This window comes from Macaca nemestrina, chromosome 8, assembly GCF_043159975.1.
Source record: "Macaca nemestrina isolate mMacNem1 chromosome 8, mMacNem.hap1, whole genome shotgun sequence".
Lineage (NCBI taxonomy): Eukaryota > Metazoa > Chordata > Mammalia > Primates > Cercopithecidae > Macaca > Macaca nemestrina.
Window position 1 is genome coordinate 39,736,717 of NC_092132.1, and position 22,301 is coordinate 39,759,017.

The 22,301-nt window shown below is 34.6% G+C and overlaps 1 protein-coding gene across 10 annotated transcripts in view; it reads right to left on the reverse strand.

Moving 5' to 3' along the window:
• Positions 1 to 22,301, reverse strand: part of LOC105476003 (zinc finger protein, FOG family member 2) — a 503,988-nt gene that overhangs the window by 127,070 nt on the left and 354,617 nt on the right. The window contains exon 1 of one of the 10 annotated variants that reach the window (XM_071067915.1): positions 8,650 to 8,668. The exons of the other annotated variants lie outside the window; for them this stretch is intronic. The gene's annotated coding sequence lies outside the window, so the exon portion shown is untranslated. Of the gene's footprint in view, positions 1 to 8,649; positions 8,669 to 22,301 lie in introns of those variants that run through there. 10 annotated transcript variants of the gene reach the window in all.

Here is a 22,301-nt window from a genome sequence, read left to right on the forward strand (position 1 = left end):
AGGGGAATGGGGTGGCAGTGTGACCTTCCTCCATAAAGCCATTCAAGAACCTAGGCTGATGGAGACTGATGCCTTCAATATGTGGCTTCCACAGTCATGTTGAGCACCATCTCCATTTGAGCCAGACAAAGGGAAAAACAGCATGGAGAAGCATGTGACCTGCAGTTAGTAACTCTCACCACCATGTGTATTTCTTTGGTAAAAACATTCACACACCACATTTAACTACAGGGGACACTGGGAAATTTGGTCTAGCTGTGTGCATAGGAGGAAGAGGGGAGCCTGGATTTTGCCAAGCAGCCAGCAGTTCTGCCACACAAAGTGAAGGAAATACTATTTTTTCCAATACTAGCAGAGACTGTAAATAATAAATGTGAAGTTGAAAAGAAATAATGAAAACTAAAAGGGATGTGATGTGATAAGTTTTCTGTAGAAACACATTAAAGCTAAGCCTTGTCTAGGATGACCACCTATGTGATTTTTTTAAATTTTCATGTCAATACCGTGTGCTAACTATGAATGTTAAAATTTTATAAAATAGCAAAGTGGAAGTAGTTATTTGTTTAAAAAGCAGTTGTGCTATATAGTACTATACATTGTACTATATAATGCAATTTAGGAGACCTAAGCATGCAAAAAGAAAAAAATTGAGGTAAGCCAAGAAATGTTCAGAAATAAGTATATTTCCTACATATGTTTCAAACATGTGCTGTCAACTCAGAAGAAATGAACACTTATTCCTTATACCCTGATGCCCTCACATGAACTTGAACTGCTGGCCAGAGAGGAGCCATTAAGGAAATTTCACAACATGAAGCCTCCAAAAAAATGCTGCTAGGGTTCAACACGAAAATTTTGGAAGACGCAGCATTAGTCTCAGAGAAAATGGGAAGGAAATTACGATGTTAAAAAAAAAAATCAAGTAAATGGTACTTTGATAGGCAAAACGACTGTTTAATTGTCTTGGTTGGCAGGCTGAACTAGGAACCGAAATGGATTTCAGTTTAATGTGTTTTCATAACAATGTAAAGCAGAACATCTAATCTTTAATTACAGTTGCCCCCTACCTACTGTACAGGAATGTTGTTAGGGCAAGTAAGACAGAAGATGAGAAGTGCTTTGAGCTTCTTGGTACAGAACTATAGAAATTCAATAAAGTTTAAGGTGTTTATTAATATTACGATCATTATTATAGTCTCAGTTTCTCTCAGTTGGGTTTCATAAGAGCTTCCAATCAAAAGTGGATTTATTTTTACATTAATACTTAGGAAATTATATATCACACAAAACTTCCCGGAAGGACTACTTTCTCTGGAAATACTAGAATTCTCTGTATTATTTCAAGTACAATGAGTTAACCGAGCCTGAATTTTACTTTGTCTATTTTTATATAGTATTGAGTCTTCATATCCCCCAAATGAAATATCCCTTTGCTTTTTAACAGACACACTTCCAAAAATACATCAAGTGCTTGGCAATCCTGTGAGGATAAAGGTATGCTTCTACATTTTACTTGAGTTACACTCTATATCAACTTCTCCAAAGTGAAATGCAAAAGTTGCAATCTGCTCTTTCCACTCGGATTCAAGACATATTAGAGAAGCTGCCAAAAGACTGACCAAACTAAAATAAACAGAGATACCAGGGCATTGCTGGGGAAAAAAAAAAGTCAAATTTTTTCCTCATAAAGTGTCATAAAAAAATCACTTGTGTTTTTAAAAAAAATGCTTCCACATCTTTTGAGTAGAAAATATTTTGACTGAAAATGCAACATAGGTAAGCACACTATAGATCTTCAATAAATGAGGACATTAAAATTTTAAAAAAGTTTTATGAGGCAACTCATGGTTCCCTTGCTGGTTTTACTTTTCTGCATGGTATTTATCATCTGATACATTTTCCATTTACTTATTTGCTTAATGAACTGACTGTAGAATTCTATGCAATATGTTAGCCACTAATCACATGTGGCTAATTCAATTTAAATTAGTTAAAATTGAAAAGTCAGTCCTTAATCTGATTGACCACATGTCAAATGTTCTATAGCTACATGCATCTAGTGGCTTCTGTATAGGACAGTAAAAACATAGAACATTTCCAGTGTCACAGAAAGCTTTGTTGGACATTGCTTTTAGTTAAGAATACTTTATATTCAATCAAATTTATACTGTTTTCATTTTCTAAAACAGAATTCAAGATGACAGTTTAACACTGGAATTATTTTTCCTATCGAACGCATGCCTGTATATCTTTTATAATCAACAGTGTGAATGATAAAGTTATTACTAAATACAGAATTCTTGTGTTGTTTTAGGAATAAAGAACCACAAACTTGTCCGCTGACCTCAGCAGGTAAATTCTTTATGTCGATATAGTTGGAAAGTATCAAATAGGACTTCTGGGATAAGATTAAAATGTCCTACCATGTATTGGGACATGCTAAGCACTAGAGATTTTTATATGCTCCTGGTACAAAAGTGGGGTCAATTTTATTAACCCCACATACAGATGAGGAAACTGCTAGTTGAAAAGAGTTAGTATGTACCAGGATACAAATTTACCCCACTCCTCTAACTGTAAAAATCCTACTCCTCATTATATTATTTGCTATATTAACTATACTGAAAATTCAACTAACCATATTTTGTTTGGAATTAGCTTTGGTTTTAACCCATGCTAAATTTTCAGCCTAATGAAGTGCTATCTTAGAGATGACCTAACAGCTGCCTATTAATTTCAACCAAATTGCAGTATTTTCTTTTGGCTCCCTGCCACCTTTTCCCCATACCCACTGCCTTATTTTGCAAGACTGTTTGTGCTAATATCTACAAAAATATCTCACTCAATAAAAGCCAATATCTCAAGGTGAAAATTAAGGTAATTTTTGACACCCCAATTTTTCTTCTATTTAAAAAAGTATATATATGGCTATACTTTCAGGACAAAGGTAAATCTACAATGCACACATTTCACATCAAAATCTCAAGTCCTTTGTGAAAAAAGGAAGAGATGTATATAACACATTAAGTAATAACTAACTAGTGTCATTTCTATATTAAGTATAACTCAGTTATTCTCAAATCTGATGTATAAACATGGCCTGCCACAATCCTATTCAGGGAAGCTGTAATATACTTCCCTGAGTGTAAATAAGAGGAATAAGCTCATCAATGATTTCTCTATCATTACTCTACATTATCATGATATCCTCAGGGTGTTTTAGGTTCTTTGTCCTATTCAACTTGGAATGATCCATCCATTCATTCATTTACTCATTCAATAACGTTTAATAGACACCTGTCATGTACTGGACACTACTAAACATTGGGGATACAAAAATGAACAAACAGTCTTTGATCATAAAGAGCTAAATTCTAGTGCTAAACACACGAATTGGGTAGAATTTAACAAGTGTATTAATAAAGATATTTACACATTATTTTAGAAAGTCAGAGAAAGCATTTCTAATTCAGCCTGGAAAAATCTGAGTCAGCTTCTTAGAGAGGGTAATCTCAGGGCTGATTCTTAAGAGATGATGATGAAGAATAAATCAGAAGAAAGGAAAGAGGTAGTTTTGGTAATTTTGGTTAGACTGGACGTAATAAGACACGGCAAAGAAGCCAGAAATATTGCTGTGAAGGAGGAGGGAAGATTGTCTGGGTGTGTGTGGCTGGTGAATGGCTGCTTGTGCACACACACATATCAAAGTATACTCAGACATTTTGTGTATAGAAAAAGACCACGGAAATAGACTCATAGTCATCCATTGTGTAATTTCTCTACTTTGTATCCTCCCTGTTCCCAATAAAATGTGTCTTGATTCCACGAGGCTGTTTGAATGATGACACTCACTTTATAAATGCAAAGCAAATTCCTATTTGGGAGCTTATCGGCAGTTTGCATGTGCATCAGAAAACCAGAAAACCACTGCTCCCCTGTGGTCACATACCAACGGGGCCAGGCAGAGGTAGAGATTTCCACAGCCTCATTACAACACAGGTACTTGCTATGGCCTGAATGCTAAAATCTCACTAAAATTCTTAGGTTGAAATCCTAGCCCCCAAAGTGATAATATTAGGAGGCAGGGCCTTCAGAAGGTGATTAACTCATGAGGACAGAGCCCTCATTAATGAGAATTGTGCCCTTATATAAAGGGGCCCAAGGGAACTAAACTGCCCTTCCACCCTGTAAGGACATAGAACAAGAAGATGCCCTCTATAAGGAAGACAACGTCTTGATCTTGGACTTCCCAGCCTCCGGAACTGTAAGAAATAAATTTCTGTTGTTTATAACCACCAGTCTGTGGTATTTTGCTACATCAGCCTGAACAGATTAAGATAATACTCAAAGTGATTGAACTGAACTGACGCTTGTGCCATATCCCAGAAGACACCCTACCAATAAACTACTTATGTGGAGTGGGATTTAAAGAATCCCATGACGGAGACTGGTTAGATGCTTTCCAAACCAACTTTACCCATATTTTAGAGCATACAGCTGGATTACATTCCCCAGCTTCCCTTGCAAGTAGATATAGCATGTGACTGAGCTCTGGCCATTCCTCTCTAGGGTTATTGTAGTTATTTTCTAAGTTATTTCCGTTCTTCTGTCCTGTCTCCCTATTCTCTACAAGGCAGAAGGAACAATCTTACAAAAATGTATAAATCCGATCATGTTTAACTTTGCTCCAAACTCTTCAATAGTTTTCCATTCTTACAACTGCCTACAAGGATCTATCTGATCTCTTCCATCATAGCACTGATTGCTGTGACCTTATTTTCTGTATTCTATAAAATCTCATAGTTCAAATGCTCCAGCAATACTAGCTCCTTTGCTATTCCCAAAGTGCGTTTGTTCTTCCCTCCACCTGGAACTGTTTCCCCAGATGTCCATCACGTGTCACCCACTCACTGTCTTCAGATTCCTGCTCAAATGACAGGAGAATGACGATGCCTTTCTGGAAGAGCAAACTTGCCCCTCCTTACCTTGTGACTTGTGCCTCCACCAATTGGTTCCCTTCCTGGCTTTGTGTCTCCTCATGATATTTATTACAGAGTGGCAATATGATGCTGATATTAATCACTTGGCTTGTAATGGCTTGAAAGGAAGATATGTAGCTTTAATTATTCCCTTATAATTTCAATCATTCTTGTACGTCATTTGTGAAACTTTCGGGCCCTCATTTTTCTCATGTCTGAGTTACTCACTTAGTCATTTATTTAATTTTGCCACTTATTTGTTGAGAAGCTACATTGTATCAGGCACTGTATCAGACAATGGAGATAGAGCAGTGACTGAGGAGGCCTCCTGCACAGGGTAACAGCCTTCATGGAGTTTAGTCCATTGGGGAAGGAAGACACTAACCCCTAATTATGAATGTGAGTGTTGAAATAAAGACGCAAAGCACACACAACTGAGTAATCATAGAGTGCAGTTATGCCAACTGGTTTCCCCTAATGTCCTTTGGGCCATAGTAATTTATAAGTATATTCTGACACTACTTATTTACAGGGGGAAAAAGGAAGGGACCAGGGAGGGAACTAACAATTATTCAATGCCAAGTGTACCATGAATACATACCAGAAGGTTCTCTAAAACACCACAAGGTAGTTATTACTCTTCCCACTTTCAGATATGAGGAATCCAACACTCAGATGAACATTATTATTCCCACTATAAAGATGAGTAAATTAAGGGATGAAACTCTTCTTAATACACACACACAATCATGTACCTTATCACAGTGCTACTTACAATCTACAGACAAACTATTACTGTGTGGCAGAATATAAATCAATGTACAGTTTCCTTTCTCCAGAAAGTGTTGCTACAAATAATGTCATCAGAACTAAATAGTATGTTTTGGAACTAATTTACACTCTGTGCATTCTGAAAGGGGTAGTGAGGAATGGGATTGTAGTGAGGTAAGAGACAACATGGTAGGATGGATCCCAGCAACTGATGGCAAGAGGGCAGGGTACAGACATGAGGAGACAGGGCAGTGAAAGGTATGGCTGAAGAACTAAAAAGGAGTCATGTAATATAAAACATTTATATGACCCTATCTTCATAATAATGAGAGGCCACTGATGACTCATGAGTTTGATTATCACAAAGAATGCTCTGGTCATACCTAATTAATCATTTAAATTATTTTGCATGTGCAAATTATATTTTCACATCCATTATAAAAGTTTCCATTCCACTTTTAGTGGTTTTCTTATCCATTACGTTCTTTTCATAGTAAATAAATACAGATATTGATGCTTTCTTGTATTTCTGGTAATTAGTTTATATTGCTTGTTGTTTGCTCCTTGATATTTTTGTGTGTTTTTTTTTCATGTAGTCAATAAACAATTTCAGTGGATAAATGGAATAATTTTTATTTTCATATTATAAGAATATAGTTATTATTTGGTTTCATGAAGCATTTTAGGGATCCCAAAGTCTTTTAGAGCTTATAAAAACATTCCACATCCTCAAAGTGTATCAAGGACCCAAGAGATTCTTTTTCTTGTGAAGTCAATTAGGGGTCCAGGCATATTCACTGGTAGTTTCAGTTTCTCTGAGATATCACTGACTGACAATGAAAACGGCACATAATTTCTCTTTTTTCTTTTATCACATACAAAATAAAGGCAATACTACATACCCAATTCCTGCTTGTCTCATAGAAGACAGTAAACAGATGAATTAGAATGCAGATAATGACATACATAATTAGGAAGTAGAATAAAGTATTCCCTGTGCTTTGGAGGAGGAGATTATCAATTCCAAGGCATCATTATAAATCACAATTTATTTCCGATACTTAAAGCAAGGGAACGGAGAGCAGCTCAGTTCAAATAGCGAGACAGAATATTCTGATTTCTGTTTCTTTGCTTCTGTTTCACTATCTATTTACATTCTTTGAACTCTTAAAATAAGCAAGGCCAGTAGTAGGCATTTTCAATCCGCTACAACACAGGTTTTCTCATGTAAGAACATTTGTTACCCAAACATCCTAAAAAAGAAAATGGAAGACTTGAAGGTCCACAGCCGACAATGCAGCATGCAAGCCTCCAACGCTAGACATTCAACACTTCTTCAAGCTGACACAAGTAGCTTCTTGACAAGTATTTTGTTTCAAAATATTCTCATCATCTCTATTTCAAATAATAGAGGGAAATACAGTTTAACAGACTTCCCTAGAACAAAATGTGGAGAACAAATCAAATATTATATGTAATTTACCTTATGCAAACTTGCAGCATTGAATTTTGAAATGTTGGTCAACTGAAGCTCTTAGGAGTAAAGTTTCTTGATGCAATATAAAATCTATTTTCCTTTTTAAAAAGCCCAAAGTACCAAATAACTACTATGCATTTAGTATTTGGTTATTACAAAATGTTTTTGTACATATTGCTTTCTTTTATTTTTTTAAGACAGTCTTGTTCTGTTGCCCAGGCAACAGAACTTCAGGCTGGAGTGCAGTGGCATGCTTACAGCTCACTGTAGCCTCGACTTTCTAGGCTCAAGTGATCCCTACACCTCAGCCTCCCTAGCAGCTGGGACTAAAGGCACACAACACTACCCTCGGCTAATTTTTTTTTTTTTTTTGAGAGACGGGGTTTTGCCATGTTGCTCAGACTTGCTTTTATCCTTATAATTCCATTATGTATGGACTTTCAATAAACCACTCTCACCAATTAAGTTTCCATGATTTACCCAAGTTTGAGAACCAGTATTTGAAAACTGGTCTTCAAGCTCCAAATTGAGTATCTTTGTTAAGCACACTGCAGCTAAATCTAAAAGTGCTTTTATAAACAACAGAGGTACAAACTCAAATGCTTACAGGGGCCAGATGGTCAACATAAATGTAGAAATCAGGTCAGATGAGGAATGAAGTGAACTCCCAGCAAAGACCACTATCTAAATGGGAAGGGGCTACTTGACAATCATTTGTTGCCATGTGGGATTAGGACACTAATGTTGCCCAATCATCCTACTTTAAAGAGAATGTAGAAATACTAATTTTTAATGTGTAACATCTTCTGAATTTTTTAAATGATGGCAATAATTAAAATTGGCACATAACGCATTTGCAGGTGGCACACAGAAAGTAGGCTATCAACTCATCTCCTCTGTTGCACATATTATCTGATAATCAAATGAGAAAAAATAACCCATTTTACAGATAAAAACACTAAAGATCAAGAAAGAGTTTTATACTTAAGGTCACACAGGCTAGCAAGTGGCAGTGATGTGACTCAAAACTCAGCCATTATTTTTTACACTTCATTTCACTGCCTTGATTATTTTGTGATGTGTCCAGAAATTAGAGAGAAATCAAATTATGGCATTATATAATTGTGTGCTTCTACTCTGTTATGCTGCATTATGCTGATTGAGCCAATGACATAGCACACTCTGCTGTGCAGATATTTCACAGCCACTGTAGCTTGACTGTCACGACCTGAGGGTTGATTTAAGCACTGGTACATGGTATTAGAACTCCCAGGGTGGTTACCAATGGAATAAGAGAGAAAACCGGAGGATAAAAGTGGACAATTTCCAGTTAAAATTACCATACTGCAATTTTGTTAGTTATCACACTTAGTACACAGCAGCTTATCTGACAAGAAATTGTCCTTTTGGGCATGATTCAACCTAGAGATGTCTGATTTCCTCATATGTGGTGTCCAGATGGTCCTTTCTGCTCTATGTTGAGACCAGGAGGCATAAAGGCCATTTCTAAAACAGAGACAATGAAAGTAAGTGCAGGGTGGAAATGCACAAGACTGGTCAACATAATGTACTCAATCAGATTATATTTTTAAAACCAATTCTGTATTACTGACATGGGCAATTGATGAGGGAGAGAAAAGAGTACTATCTTTTAGAGATTTTGTTGCTAGAGGTTCTATTACATGTGACTAGCAGCTGATTAGATAGGTTCCGTGGTCATATAGGCTCTGAAATAAAATCTGGAAAAGCAAAGAGAGGGCTGACGAAATGCACAACAGAAGCCTAATGTTCTACTTGAGAAATATCGCTTCTTTCTTTCACTGAAGAATTAATTCTGTGCCAAACTTCTGTATCTCCTACATGCTAATGACAGGAAGAGTCAGTGTGTGAGGAGGAAAAAGGTGTAAAGAACTTGGCTAATAAAACAGTCAATGGTAAATAATCCAGGTAGGATGGAACACATAAACTGCACAGTAAATACTTTTAAAAAATCCTCCAAAATGCCCAATTTATGATAACATCTTATGAGCAGCTCCAATATACAACATTGGATATTTGCATAGGATATTACAGAGCCATCTATTACAGTATTCAACAAAAAGAAAGTACCTCGAAACACATTTTGTTCATTTGGAAGTACAATAACTTTGTCAGTTAAAATTTGGAAAGCTTCCCAGTTTTCAGCCATAAAATGATAATGCTAGACATATCATTTAAAAGTGGGATCTCCTAGAAGTTAATTCAGTTGACAGGGTCACTTTTAGACTTTATTTTTTTTCTTATGTTTTTGCACTGAAAATAATTCCCAAATCCTATTATTCAAAGCACTGGAAGTTACTATAGCAATTCATGGCTCTGTTCACATTCACGGTACCTCTGAACTAGATAGCTACTTAAAAGAAAATACCCTCTACAATACAGATCATGGAATTTATGGTGTTTTCAGAAAGGGAAACAAACCAGAGACATTTGTTGAAGAGAATTGTTTAATTTTAGCAATATCATTGTTTTGTGATGATCCGATCCAGCAGAATAGTATTGGATTTAAGAGTGTGGATGCTGGAGGTGGCATGCGTGAGTTTAAAGCCTCATTTGCCTTGGGCAATTTACTAAACCTCTTTGAACCTCCATTTCCCCATCTGTATGTAATAGTATCTACCTCAACCTCATTTGTAAGGTACTTAGCATAGCATCTTGTCCATAGTAAGCAGTGTTAAGAATTAGCCATTATTATGTTTGTCTTAAAAAAAAAAAAAAAGACATGATTTCACAGTACAAGAGAAAATATATTTCAAAGAAAAATATTCTAACATATTATGTCAGGAAAGACTTGAACTTGAAATATTATGGGAGCATATTTTATTTAAGCTGTGGTGTTCTGTTGGTGACAAGGGAGAATGAGAATGAGAAATATCTAAAATACCTGGGCTGAAAAACTAGTCCACCTTTAATATTTTTTCTGTGTTTAAAGTACAATATATTTTTGTTTCTTCCACACTTCTTTAACAATTTTTCAGATATTGCAAACGAATCTATATTAATTAAACTAAAATAACTTAAAAACATTTTATGCATTTTAGACACTTTTGGACAAGTTTAAAGTTTCATTCACAAAAGTTAGTCAATCTCAGTCTATAACTTTTAACTATTTTTTCAGAAAGTATTCATGAACTAGGACATTTATTTCTTCATAATGAAGCATGAAATTTCCCTTTATTTTTAATGTATTAAATTTATTCTCTTTATCCCATCTTTCACTGGTACTTGTCCATTCAGATATTTTGGTATTTTCAAATATTGCTCTTATATATTTAAATATATTTATTTCTAATATCAGAATATAAGAATATAATCAACAGTCATTTTTTCCATGCATATTTTTACAACTTCGTTTTTTCAACAAAACAGGTGAAAAGAATGCTTATGCTGAAACAGTCAAATACTATATATTGTTTGTTCCAGGTCAGAAACATTCAGAACTCAAATTTCTTTTCCATGTTTTTAAATAAAACTGAAGTTTTAGGAGAAGGAAGAAGTTTTATTGACAAATATGAAGATAATACAAATTTCAATACTACAACTGGGGTTGTTCATAGTGAAGCAGGGAATTTTACTATCTTGAATTATCTCCCACAACTGAATTTTTTACAAACAATATGCCAAAGTCACTAGGTGGTACAAAGCATTTCTTAAAGCTTGGTGGTGCAAAAATATAAATGTGTTGGTGAGTAGATGAACTATGATTTCAATGTTATGGTCAAAATAGTTAGGAATGCTTGTTGAACAAAGGACCACAAGTCACTGCTGTTTATCAAAAAGCAAGAGACTTTCCCTTTACCTGCTCCCAGATTCTGAGATAAAATACTACCTAGTAAGAGTTCTACAAAGATGCAATGGCATCTGGCCTATAATTTAGACATCTGTAAGATTTGCCAGCCTGAAGGTGATACTGTTTAATGGTGAAGAGCTGGGATCTCAAGCCACGGAAACCTGTGTTTGAATTCCGGCTCCACATTTTGCTAACTGCGTGACTTTGAAAAGCCTCAGTTTTCACATCGATAAAATACAATTAGTAATAATCCAGTTTGTCAAAGATTGCCATGAATAAAAAGAAAGATTATAAAGTACATATAAAGTGCCTAAGAGGGTATGCAGTTCATAAGCTTAATAAGTAGAAATTAGAAGTTTGCTATTACTATTTATTTCTGGTATTGTAAATCTTGTGGCCTGTAAATCTCCTTCTGATAATCTCTGCCTCTGAAATTTGGCTCTTTATTTACTTACACCTCACCTTTCTCCACCAAGGACTGGAGATTCCCAAGGGTTGAGGCAGCCCCTTCCTTCTCTGCAGAGAGTCAGAGATCACTGCTCAACTCAACGTTCTGGCCCATAAAGAACCAGCTTGCTGAGTTCTATGCCTCCTTTTGTTCAGGCCATCACAAGATCATCTCCGGAATATTAAAGCTAGATTTCTCCACTGTGCCTAACTCTTCTTTGCTCAGGAGTAGATTCCTGGCCTTCAGCCTGGTCCCCCTTTCATTATTGCTTCTGGACTCAGGTCTTCTGAATAACTTTCCCTTTCCCCACATTTACTGATATCACTCCTTAACACTACTGACTTGGTCAAATTCTCAGAAGAAATTTTCCTAGTGGTTTGGGTGCACAAGTTTCCAAATTATCCATGGAGCAAACATATCTTTCTAGCAGAGGTCAAACTCTGATGGTCTAGGGGCCACACTAGTACCAAAGATATATTAGAGCAGTGAGTAAACATTTTTTGAGCACCAATGCCTTCATGCCAGCCATGAATTTTCCAATTTATATTTTGACAGATTCTCTACCAGTTCTATTACTTATACACCTTGGCTTAATCATCTGAGGGTTTTGTCAGTTGGAAAATATCAGAAACATACAAACGTCTAATCCGTCACCATTAGATTTGCTCAACCGCAGGTTCCAGAATTACCACTCTGCCCCTTTCTGGTGTCTAGATCCATGCGTTTATGTTGAACGATGGTCTCTGGCTCCATAGGCTTTGGGGACTAGGTCTTTTATTTCTCCTCAACCATAGTAAAGGCGCCCATGAAATGATTTCTTCTGACCTTAATCTCTCTCATTCTCTTGCTTTCTTCTCATTTCATATCCTCTTCTTGACAAACCACAATTTCACAAAAGACCTAATATAACAGTGTGTAAAATCAGGCTCTATCCTATCCACCAAGCTGAACACTTAATGTATTTCTATCAGTTTGTTGTTCGGTGGTTTCCCCTTCATCATTACAAGATGATTACATATGGTATGCCTTTTAAAAATATGATGCCAAGGTACGGAACAAAAAGGCAATGAGGAGAAATGAACGATGCAAACGAATCCATTTTGATGTCCTCTTTACCACTAAACACAAGACTTGGTCTCCTCTGAAAGATTTATGAGTTTTCCTACCATAAAGGAGGCTGGATTACGGCTCTGCTTACTTTATAAAATGAAATTCTGCCATCGTAGGCAAGGGTTCGTGGCTGTAATTATTTCAATGCTCTTCCCAGTCAATGTGTCTTGCACAGCTGAGCCAAACCCTCTCTCTCACAGGCAGGCAGGCCATTTCATAAGAAGTCTGAAAGCTCCCACAACTTTGTGTGACCTTGCATTGAGTAACACTGGAAAATTGATTTGGCTCTAGTAATAAAAGACCGTCTGCATTATCTGCATTCTAATTATAATTAATCTAACCAGGAAAACTGCTATATTATTTACGATTAGAGCTATGGTGAGCACAGTGTAATAATAATCTGCTACATAATTTTTTATTGATCTGATGGCTTTATTGCAGAAAAAACAAAATGCTACACCACTGCATAACCAAAATTGCCTTTCTTGACATGAGTGTTTAGACAGAGGATTTCATTTAACATTTCTTTTATCTGATCAAATTCTCATAGTTTTAATATCATAACAAGTGTGATGCTAGGGGATCTTTCAATTTTCCTCTTTGGAAAGAACTGAAGAACAGGCATAATTCATCCAGCCAGGTTTCCCATTCTTTACTCATTGAGTATCATTAATTCCCTCACACAACAGCTGTCATACATTTCATTCACGGCAATAGAATAAGGGCTCAGAAAGTAGTGGCTTTCAGTTAAGGAAACGCTATCTCTCAACCGAAATAAACTCTTTTTAAGCATAATGCCTAATGCAGTATAACTGTAGTAATGAGTGTATTTTTTTCAAACAGAAAAAAAGTTAAGCTTTAAAAATATTAGTGGAGGAACTCTTGGGGAGGGCAGAGATCTTTATGAACCTAGCTGGCAGTGTTCACCATTCTCTACTGTGTCTTGGTGATAAAAGCTTGCTTCAGCTATATTATGATTTGAAAAATATCATATACAGAGGAGTAAATAAACATTCGTAGAAAAGTAAACATAATATATATGGTGAGGATTTGTAATTAGCAAAGGAATGAAAACCTGGCAATTTTTTTTTCTGATGTCCAACTTTAATAAATACAAGTTGAGTATATTGAGTGATAAAATTATGAAAACAGTTTTGTTTATAATTGGTCATATTTGCAAAACTTTAGAACATTAGAAATACCGGGCGCGGTGGCTCACACCTGTAATCCCAGCACTTTGGGAGGCCAAGGTGGGTAGATCACCTGAAGTCGGGAGTTCAAGACCAGCCTCACCAACATGGAGAAACCCCGTCTTTACTAAAAATACAAAATTAGCTGGCTGTGGTGGCATATGCCTATAATCCCAGCTACTAGGGAGGCTGAGGCAGGAGAATCGCTTGAACCTGGGAGGCGGAGTTTGCGGTGAACCGAGATCGTGCCATTGCACTCTAGCCTGGGCAACAAGAGTGAAACTCCGTCTCAAAAAAAAAAAAAAAAAAAATTAGAAATATATATATTACAGTTGGTTTCACCTAATTATGATGGCATTTGAGAATCAAACCTTAAAATACTTAGCTGCTTCCACAATATTATCAAAGGGATTTTAATCCTCGTGCACTATTTTGAAATGTATACACAAATCACAGGTCACAGATTTATATTAACAATAAGTATGATGAATATTATCTCAGTTGGTATTAACATTAACAAATCACATAAGGTAGGAAAGACAATTGTTATTTTTTGACAGATGTAGAAACTGAGGATTGAACAGCTGGGAAGTGGCAAATTCACATCTAAACATTTTATCCCCTGACATGATTCTGAACTTTTTAATAATATCATGCTTTAGAGATTTGATTTGAATTATGTAATTGGCGCACTAAGTCTCTATAGAACAAATTTGTTCTACAGATACTTGCATAAAATATAAAAATCAAGAAATATAAACTCTCAAAGAGGAGTCAGGCTTAAGAGACTCCTTCTAAATGAGCATAATAAACATTATCCCCATCATCATCATCATGGCAACTGACATTTATGGAACCAGAAAGTAATGAATACTATCTCATAATAACCCAACACATGAAGAAAGTAACGCTTGGGGAAAAGCTAGACAAGTTGCCCAATGTCACACAGTAAGCTAGTGGTAGATTAAGGTCCTGAACACTGATGTGCATAAAATCAGAATTTGTGCTCTGTTTCATATTCCTCATGTATCAGCTTTCCAAATATATATCCTGTGAAGACCAGCTTACAATTATTTTAATAAAGAAATAAGCCCAAAATGTAATTTTCTTTCCTTTCTGTGGCTAAAAAGGCAGTAACAGAAGCATACAATGTGTCTTCCCAGAAAAGAGTCATGCTCAGGGTTCTCATAGACATGTATATTATTTGAACATTTCAGAATTTTATGTGATAGGCATGCCAACATGAATGATTTAAAACTTACTACAGTGAGTGGCTGCTGACTATCATTTTGAACATTATACCTCTGTGTAGACTTAATTTTCAATTTAATTATTTGTTTATTAAGAAATTTATCTTTCCTGGGTGCTGTGATAAAGTGTGGGGCTTTCTGACAAAAAAAAAAAGAGAGAGAGACTTGATTGTTAATGAATTTTAGACAAGGTATATAAGTAAGCATGATTGGTAAAATAGAAGTAGAAATATGAAAAATTATATTTAAGTTCTTCCCTGGCACAAATTTTCCTCTTCCAATCCCTCGTTCGCTTCTCTCCCTTAGTTGCTCTGTGAAACTGTAGCTAGAATGAAATAAATCTAGGACTAACAGGCAAGGTTTCATTCCAAGTAAAGCGTTTCAGCAATTTCCCCCTGTGTTAATTTCATTATCTGGATGACAGCAATCTGAATTAGAATAACTCTCTTTGCTGCAATAGACAGATTAACTCCACAGCAGGTTTTCCTGAAAGATGTAGCTTAGCCAGACCAGTCTGATAACAGGAAAACCAATGTCCATGATTCACTGTGCTAATCTGCTTCTTCTCAAAGGACATGGTTTAGGTTGAACAAATATAGTCGAAAACAATTCCATGGTACATGTCCCTAATTTTTATACTTTATTTGAAATGTGATTTTAAAAGTTTAGCAATCTGCTATCAGCAATATTAGTGAAATTTTTCTAGAAATTCTAGCCATTGTAATAAGGCAGGAAACTACAACAAAAATTTTAAAGTCATGAGAAAGATGATCAAAAAGTCATTATTTAATGATTACCAAGACAGACAGAAATATTCATATCAGATTTTAAAAAATCAATGGCACTCTTATATAGCATTACCAGAAAAAAAGTAATTGCTACAAAATTTCATTCACAATTATAGTAAAGCTGCTGACTAAATGGGAATACTTTACAAGGAATATATACAACCAGATTAAAAATGTATTGATCTGAATTTAATAATATAAAGAAAGACTGAAAACAGAGAAAATATGTTGAATACCAATTTATAATTTATAATTGCCAATATAATTTTAAATGTCAATATATTATTTACAAATGTAATACAGTGTTAATCAAAATCCTATCAAGTATTTTTTCTTGAACCAAACAATATTATTTCTCTTACCTAGTAGAATAAACAGATGAAAATAAAATAATTTGAAAAGGAGTAATAGAAGATAACATGTTAAAACATGTTACTAAGGTATAAAATCAAAACAACATGCTATGGGAGTAAGAAATAACTAATGTACAGGTAGAACCAACTATTGTTTAAAAGTCTAGAATGTAGAAGACTTTATTTATTTGATGAAACAAATCAGTTTGGGGAACATTTCATTCTACTGAAAAGTAAAAATTATTTAGTATTGCACTTAAAGCCATTTACTAACATAAATGTAAGATGGAATGCAGTTCAAAATCAGTTAGAGGGGCATCATAACATAGTAACTAAGAGATGATTGCTTTGCTTTCAATTCTATACTCTCTTTGTGCTAGTTACTTAGTCTCTCTGGGCTTCAGTTTTGCCAAGTATTAAAAAGAGATGATAGTGACCACTGCTATAGCACTGTAAAGTGCTTAGGAAATTGTCACATAGTCAAGTTCCCAAAAGTGTTGGCAACTAAACTATTGTACTTACTTGTTATCTTTATTGTTATTACTTATTAAAGATATACATTGATTAAAAATAAAAATGTTAAAAGTAAAAACAAAAAAACCCCACCTATTTAAAGTACAACTAATGGTCTTTCCAAGATTTACAGGAAGCAACTACATCATAAAATGGAAAGATGCATGAATTTGACAATCTTCAAAAGTAAAAATTTCAGTATCAAAACTTAAAATTTTCAGTAAACGAAAAATTTTTTTCCTCTGAAAATGTAGAGATGAAAAATTATGAGAAATGAAATTAAAACAACAAATGAGATGTTGTAGAATAGTTATTAGTTTAAATTGGTATATTTATAGCTAAAAGATTATATACAAAAAAAGGGGAAATACGAAACAAAATTTTTTTATTTAAACATAAAATGGAAGACAATTTGAAGAGCTCAACATTTTAACCTACTTAAATACTGAAGGTTAAAAAAATTGGTAATATTTAAATCTCACGAGAGATAGAGAATCAAGGAAATTACTCATGGTTGCTATGAATAAATCCTGATATACTACGATATTGTATGGCAAAATATATGTATCAAGATTTTAAAAAAATATTTAGCTTTGACCCACTATTTTCATTTCTAGTTCCCTGTTTTAAAGAGATGAATACATACGTGAAATAAAAATCTGGCATAAAAACACTCAGCATAGCATTATTTAGAGTAACGGTAAACTAATAATACATCCAATATTAAAGCATGGCCAAGCAAATTTTGGCCTTTCCATATATTAGTATATTATTCAGAAATAAAAAATGACTTTTACAAAAGTAGCCAGTTGCAATTAATCTAATCTACTACCAATACTGAGTTTATCAACTGAAATTCTATAATAAATACAATCTCTAGCTAATATATTTGAAAATGCTATAATACAAAGGGTTTTAAAGATAGTCTCTACGGGTCCGTTTTTTTCTTAATTCTAATAGCAAGGCAGTGAACTACCCAAGAAGTAAAAGATAAGCTATTTAGTGAAAGCAAGCAATATGTATTTTAGAAATATATACATATGTAATGAAGCTATTTTTAAAAGATGGGGTCAGGGTAATGTATAAAATGTACAGGGTAGAGGTTTATTGTTGGGGAAGGGAAAGTTTACTGGGAGGTGGATTGACAAAGATGAAGGCACACATACACACAATGTTGTTGCATAGTTTCAGCTCTTAATCTGAGTGGTGGGTCCATGGATGTTCTTTGTGGTTTTGCTTCACAATCTATATACGTTGCAGTTATTCTTGTGCTTATCTCACATATGAAATAATATTTTTAAAGGAATAAGAGAAAAAATATCTCTCAGAAAGATATAAAAAAAATAAAGTTTGATTCTTGCCTTTGTTAGAAACATGCTGTCATTCTTCGCTAACATCACCACTGACTTCTCTGCACTTTCTTTATTTATCTGTTACATAGGCTTGCATGCTCTCAAAATTTGTGGTGAAAAATAACTCAGGCAATTGGACAGTGACTTTATGTAAAGTCACTTTTCACTATTCCTTCCCAGTAATTTAAGAAACAACTAGCTAGTTGGATGGGAATGGCAAGAAGAAGAGGCAGATAAAGTTATCGTGCATGACATAGCCGTAGTCAGAGTTGCTTGCAAGACCTTGGCTTCTAGAGCTGGAGTCCCCATATCCTTCAATAGAGAGGAGAATCATATTTGTAAATATTGCCCGAAGGAGCATAAGAGGATTATGGTTACTGACCCTGTCACGTTTATCAAAAAAGTCTATCCTAAGCTGATGGATCTAAATATAAATACAATGATAGATTCAGCCAGATTTTTACAAAATAATCTTTTTACACACACACACACACTTTCAGCTTAAAATAGAGACAAAGGAAAACAATAATTACCTCTTGCAATGTAGCAACATTACCATCATATATACATAATCATTATTTGTGTGTGTGTGTATATATATATTTGCCCCAAATTAGACAGTAAACCACGTTATTTTAAAAGTAAATGCAAAAGTAGCTGAGCCCAGGACATGAGGCAAAATTAAAATGTCCTGAGTATTTAGTAATAAGACCTAGATTTATGAGAATTTTAGAGGAACCATAACCAGAATAAATCACAAGCTATTATGTATATATGTATTGAAGATTGTCTATATCCATGGGGAGTCCAAAATTGTTTTCATGAACCTATATTCACTAAATCTCTCCGAAGTTTTCCCAGTAATTAGTTATAACATTTGCTTGCAATACAGTCATTGTAAGAATAAGATATTTACTAACATAGCTAGTTTATTACGCTTTTTACTCTATCCTATCGCAGTGAAATATTCCAAATGTAGTCCTCAGGTTGAATAATGGGTATAAAAACAATGAAATATTTAAACAACTTGATATTTCACACTGTAAGGGGATCAATTATGTTTCCATCAACTAGTTTACCAATTTACTCATATATTCAAAATTTTAAAAATTTCAAAAACCTTCTAAACTCTGCTAGGTGTTTGAAATCTAAAAATAAAGTTAAAATATGATTATTATCCTGCTAGATCCAAACGTAATTGAGAAACTAATCTCATCTCAATATTGTAATGCCATAGCAATATTCTATAATAAGAAAATGGAAACAACACATTCTTGCTGAGTATTAAGTATCTATAATTAAATACGTATGATGATTCATTCTTTAGTAAAGTTAATAGGTTTGACGAACTGTTCAGAAAACTTCTGCACATTTTAAAACCCAATATTCATATAAATCCAGTTATTTTTATAACTATGGCTTCCATCATGAACAATTCTTATAATTCTAAAAAAGGAGGTAGAGTTGAAAGAGAAGATGCGGACAAAAATGTACCCCCACTTTTTTTCTCAAGAAAAGGATACTTCTACTGCCTGAAGTACTTTTTTTTCTGTTGTAAGAAAATGCAGGTCAGCAAAACTGGCATGCTGAAATGTCAGCTCAGTCATCTTTTCCATGTCTGCTCCACACTGCTGCTTTGCAAGGTAGAAAAAGCTAATTTAGTAGCTAGAGCTAAATTAGACTTCTTAATTGACATTTCACTTTCATCCAAAATTAGGCCAGCACATGTTTAAAAATCCTTTTTATTCTGAATGAATTAAAGAATAGCTTGTAAAGGCTTGTAAAGATCAGAATGGGTAGTGAAGGACAAGCACACCTGAGCTTTCTCCCAATTTGGCAACTGCTACCTAAAGTACGTGGAACTGAGAAGAGCCAATGCCCTGTCTGTCTAGGACTTGAAGCCCAAACTGCATAGCCTGTAGTTAAATTTTCTTGAGTCCTTCCTATGGGATTTGTCTCAGTGATTCTCAAACTTTTTGGTCTCGGGGCCTCATTACATGCTTAAAAATTTAGGACTCCAAAGAGCTTCGGTTTATGTGGCTTAAGTCTACCAAAGAGCATTGGTTTAAGCTTTGGTTTTATCTAGCAATATCATTCTACTGAGGTGTATCACAATAGAAATCAAAGCTAAGAAATATGTATGTATTTATCCATTTAAAAATAATAATAGTAAACACATGGCATTTTAACACAAATAAAGTGTTTTTATAAAAATAACTATCTTTCAAAACAAAAAAAAGTGAGAATCGGCACTGTATTATATTTGGGCAAATCTCCTTAATATCTGGCTTTAATAGAAGAAAGATAGATGCTCATATCTGTTTCTGCATTTAGTTTGTTGTCCTATGTTGTTTTGATTGAACTATATGTAGAAAATCTGGCCTTGCACAGACGCGTAGTTAGAAAGAAAAGAGTACTTTAATAGCGGTTCAGATAATTTGGGAATTCTTTGATACTACACCAAAACTCAAAAAGTATTACCTTCCTAAAGGTGAACTGCGGTGTGCAATCTGACACCACATCAAGAACTTTTCCTACTTTGTTATTTTTACATCTATTTACATAGGTTGCATTTTGAATGAATCATTTTACCTATGCACAATGCTGAAGTGTCATCCACTGATCATTTGATACTGGTTCACTGAGTTATGCAGATCTTCCCATTGTTGGCACATTGCATCATATACCACCAAAAGATCACATTCACTACTATCACCATTAATGTCTTCAGATAAACTTTCAAGTATTGGAAAGCTGTTAATAAGCTCAGAGTGGCAGACACCGTGAATTTCAAAAATTATAATTTTTGCTTGAAAGCTTTACTTTATCATTGGCTATAAGTACTGGCAATTGTTTTCCTTGAAGCGATAGGCTCATTTCATTTATTTCTGAGAAAATATGTGCCAAATACTCAGATCTAAATAACACAATTTGTCTGTCAGACATTCTTTCAAGTAAAAATTGTGTTCTATGAAAAAGTGGCTAATTCCACTTTTAACTCAGGCAGACATACAAGTGTTTTTCTGGAGATGACCATAGTGCTTTAATATGAAACAAAAGTGATTTGTAGATATTTCTAATTTTGTCACATGGAATATTAAAGAGGCATGTACTCAAGGGTTTAGATTTAGTAGCAGCATTAAATTTTATTGCTCCATCAAGAACATTCTTAAGTAACACTGTGATTTTGTTTGCTTGTTTCAGCTTTGAGTGTCTGGCGGTAAAAAAATACAGACTTCTAGAACAATTTGGTACCACTGCCTTGATTCATGTTAACGTTTCAGCAGTTTCACCCATCATTGCTCTTGCACTATTAGTGCAAATGCCAATACAACAGAAAAGGCAAATAACCTCTTAGTAATATTATGATAATATTTTCACCCTATGGTTTTCTAGAAAGTTTCTAAGTACCCTCTAGTGGTCTGTGGACCACACTTTTAGAACTGCAGGTCTATCTGAAGGACCATAGACAGAGCCAGCTCTGCATAGGCTACACAGCCTCCAAAGTGATTTTCAAAGTATGAGCTTGGGAGTTTGGGGTGTAAAGCAACGGATGGAAAGGAAGAATTGAACATCTATCAGAACCTTGCAGGTGGTGCTTTTGAGGAACATTCACACAAAATCACTGCGATAGGGAGCTATTCTTTGGAGCAGGTGTGTTATCGATAAATTTCACTCTCCTTTTAATTCAGACACTGAATTGCTATTTGGCCCTCCAAGTACCTTCTTGATTATATCAGAAAAAGAGGTGTTTTATTAATTTCTTCCTTTGCTAAAGAGGGCATGAAACAATAGAGTAAATTGGAAGTTTTATGAGATGGCAGTGGTCTCAACCATGGCTTGTCACAAAGTCACCTACTCCTATCCCTGAAATGCAAATACATTTCAGAGATATGTAGTTGAAACTAAAATCACCCTATAGATGCAAAGATTGATGATTCAAATAATATCAATGATTCAAATAATATCAACTCAAATATTAATTAACAATACAATTCACTTAAGCATCTCCTTAATTTTGAATAATTATGATTCCTTATCTATGATTTATGTTCACATTGCTCTGTTGTGTACATGTACACATTTGTTTAAGGCAGCATTTGTTCACAATTGTATACCATTTATCATGTGCCAACCATTTACATACGAGCCCTTCCTTTACTTATGTTTAGTTATTTAATCCTCAAATAATCTTATAAAGTAGACATTTTTGTTTTCTCTGTTTTATAATTAGGAAACCA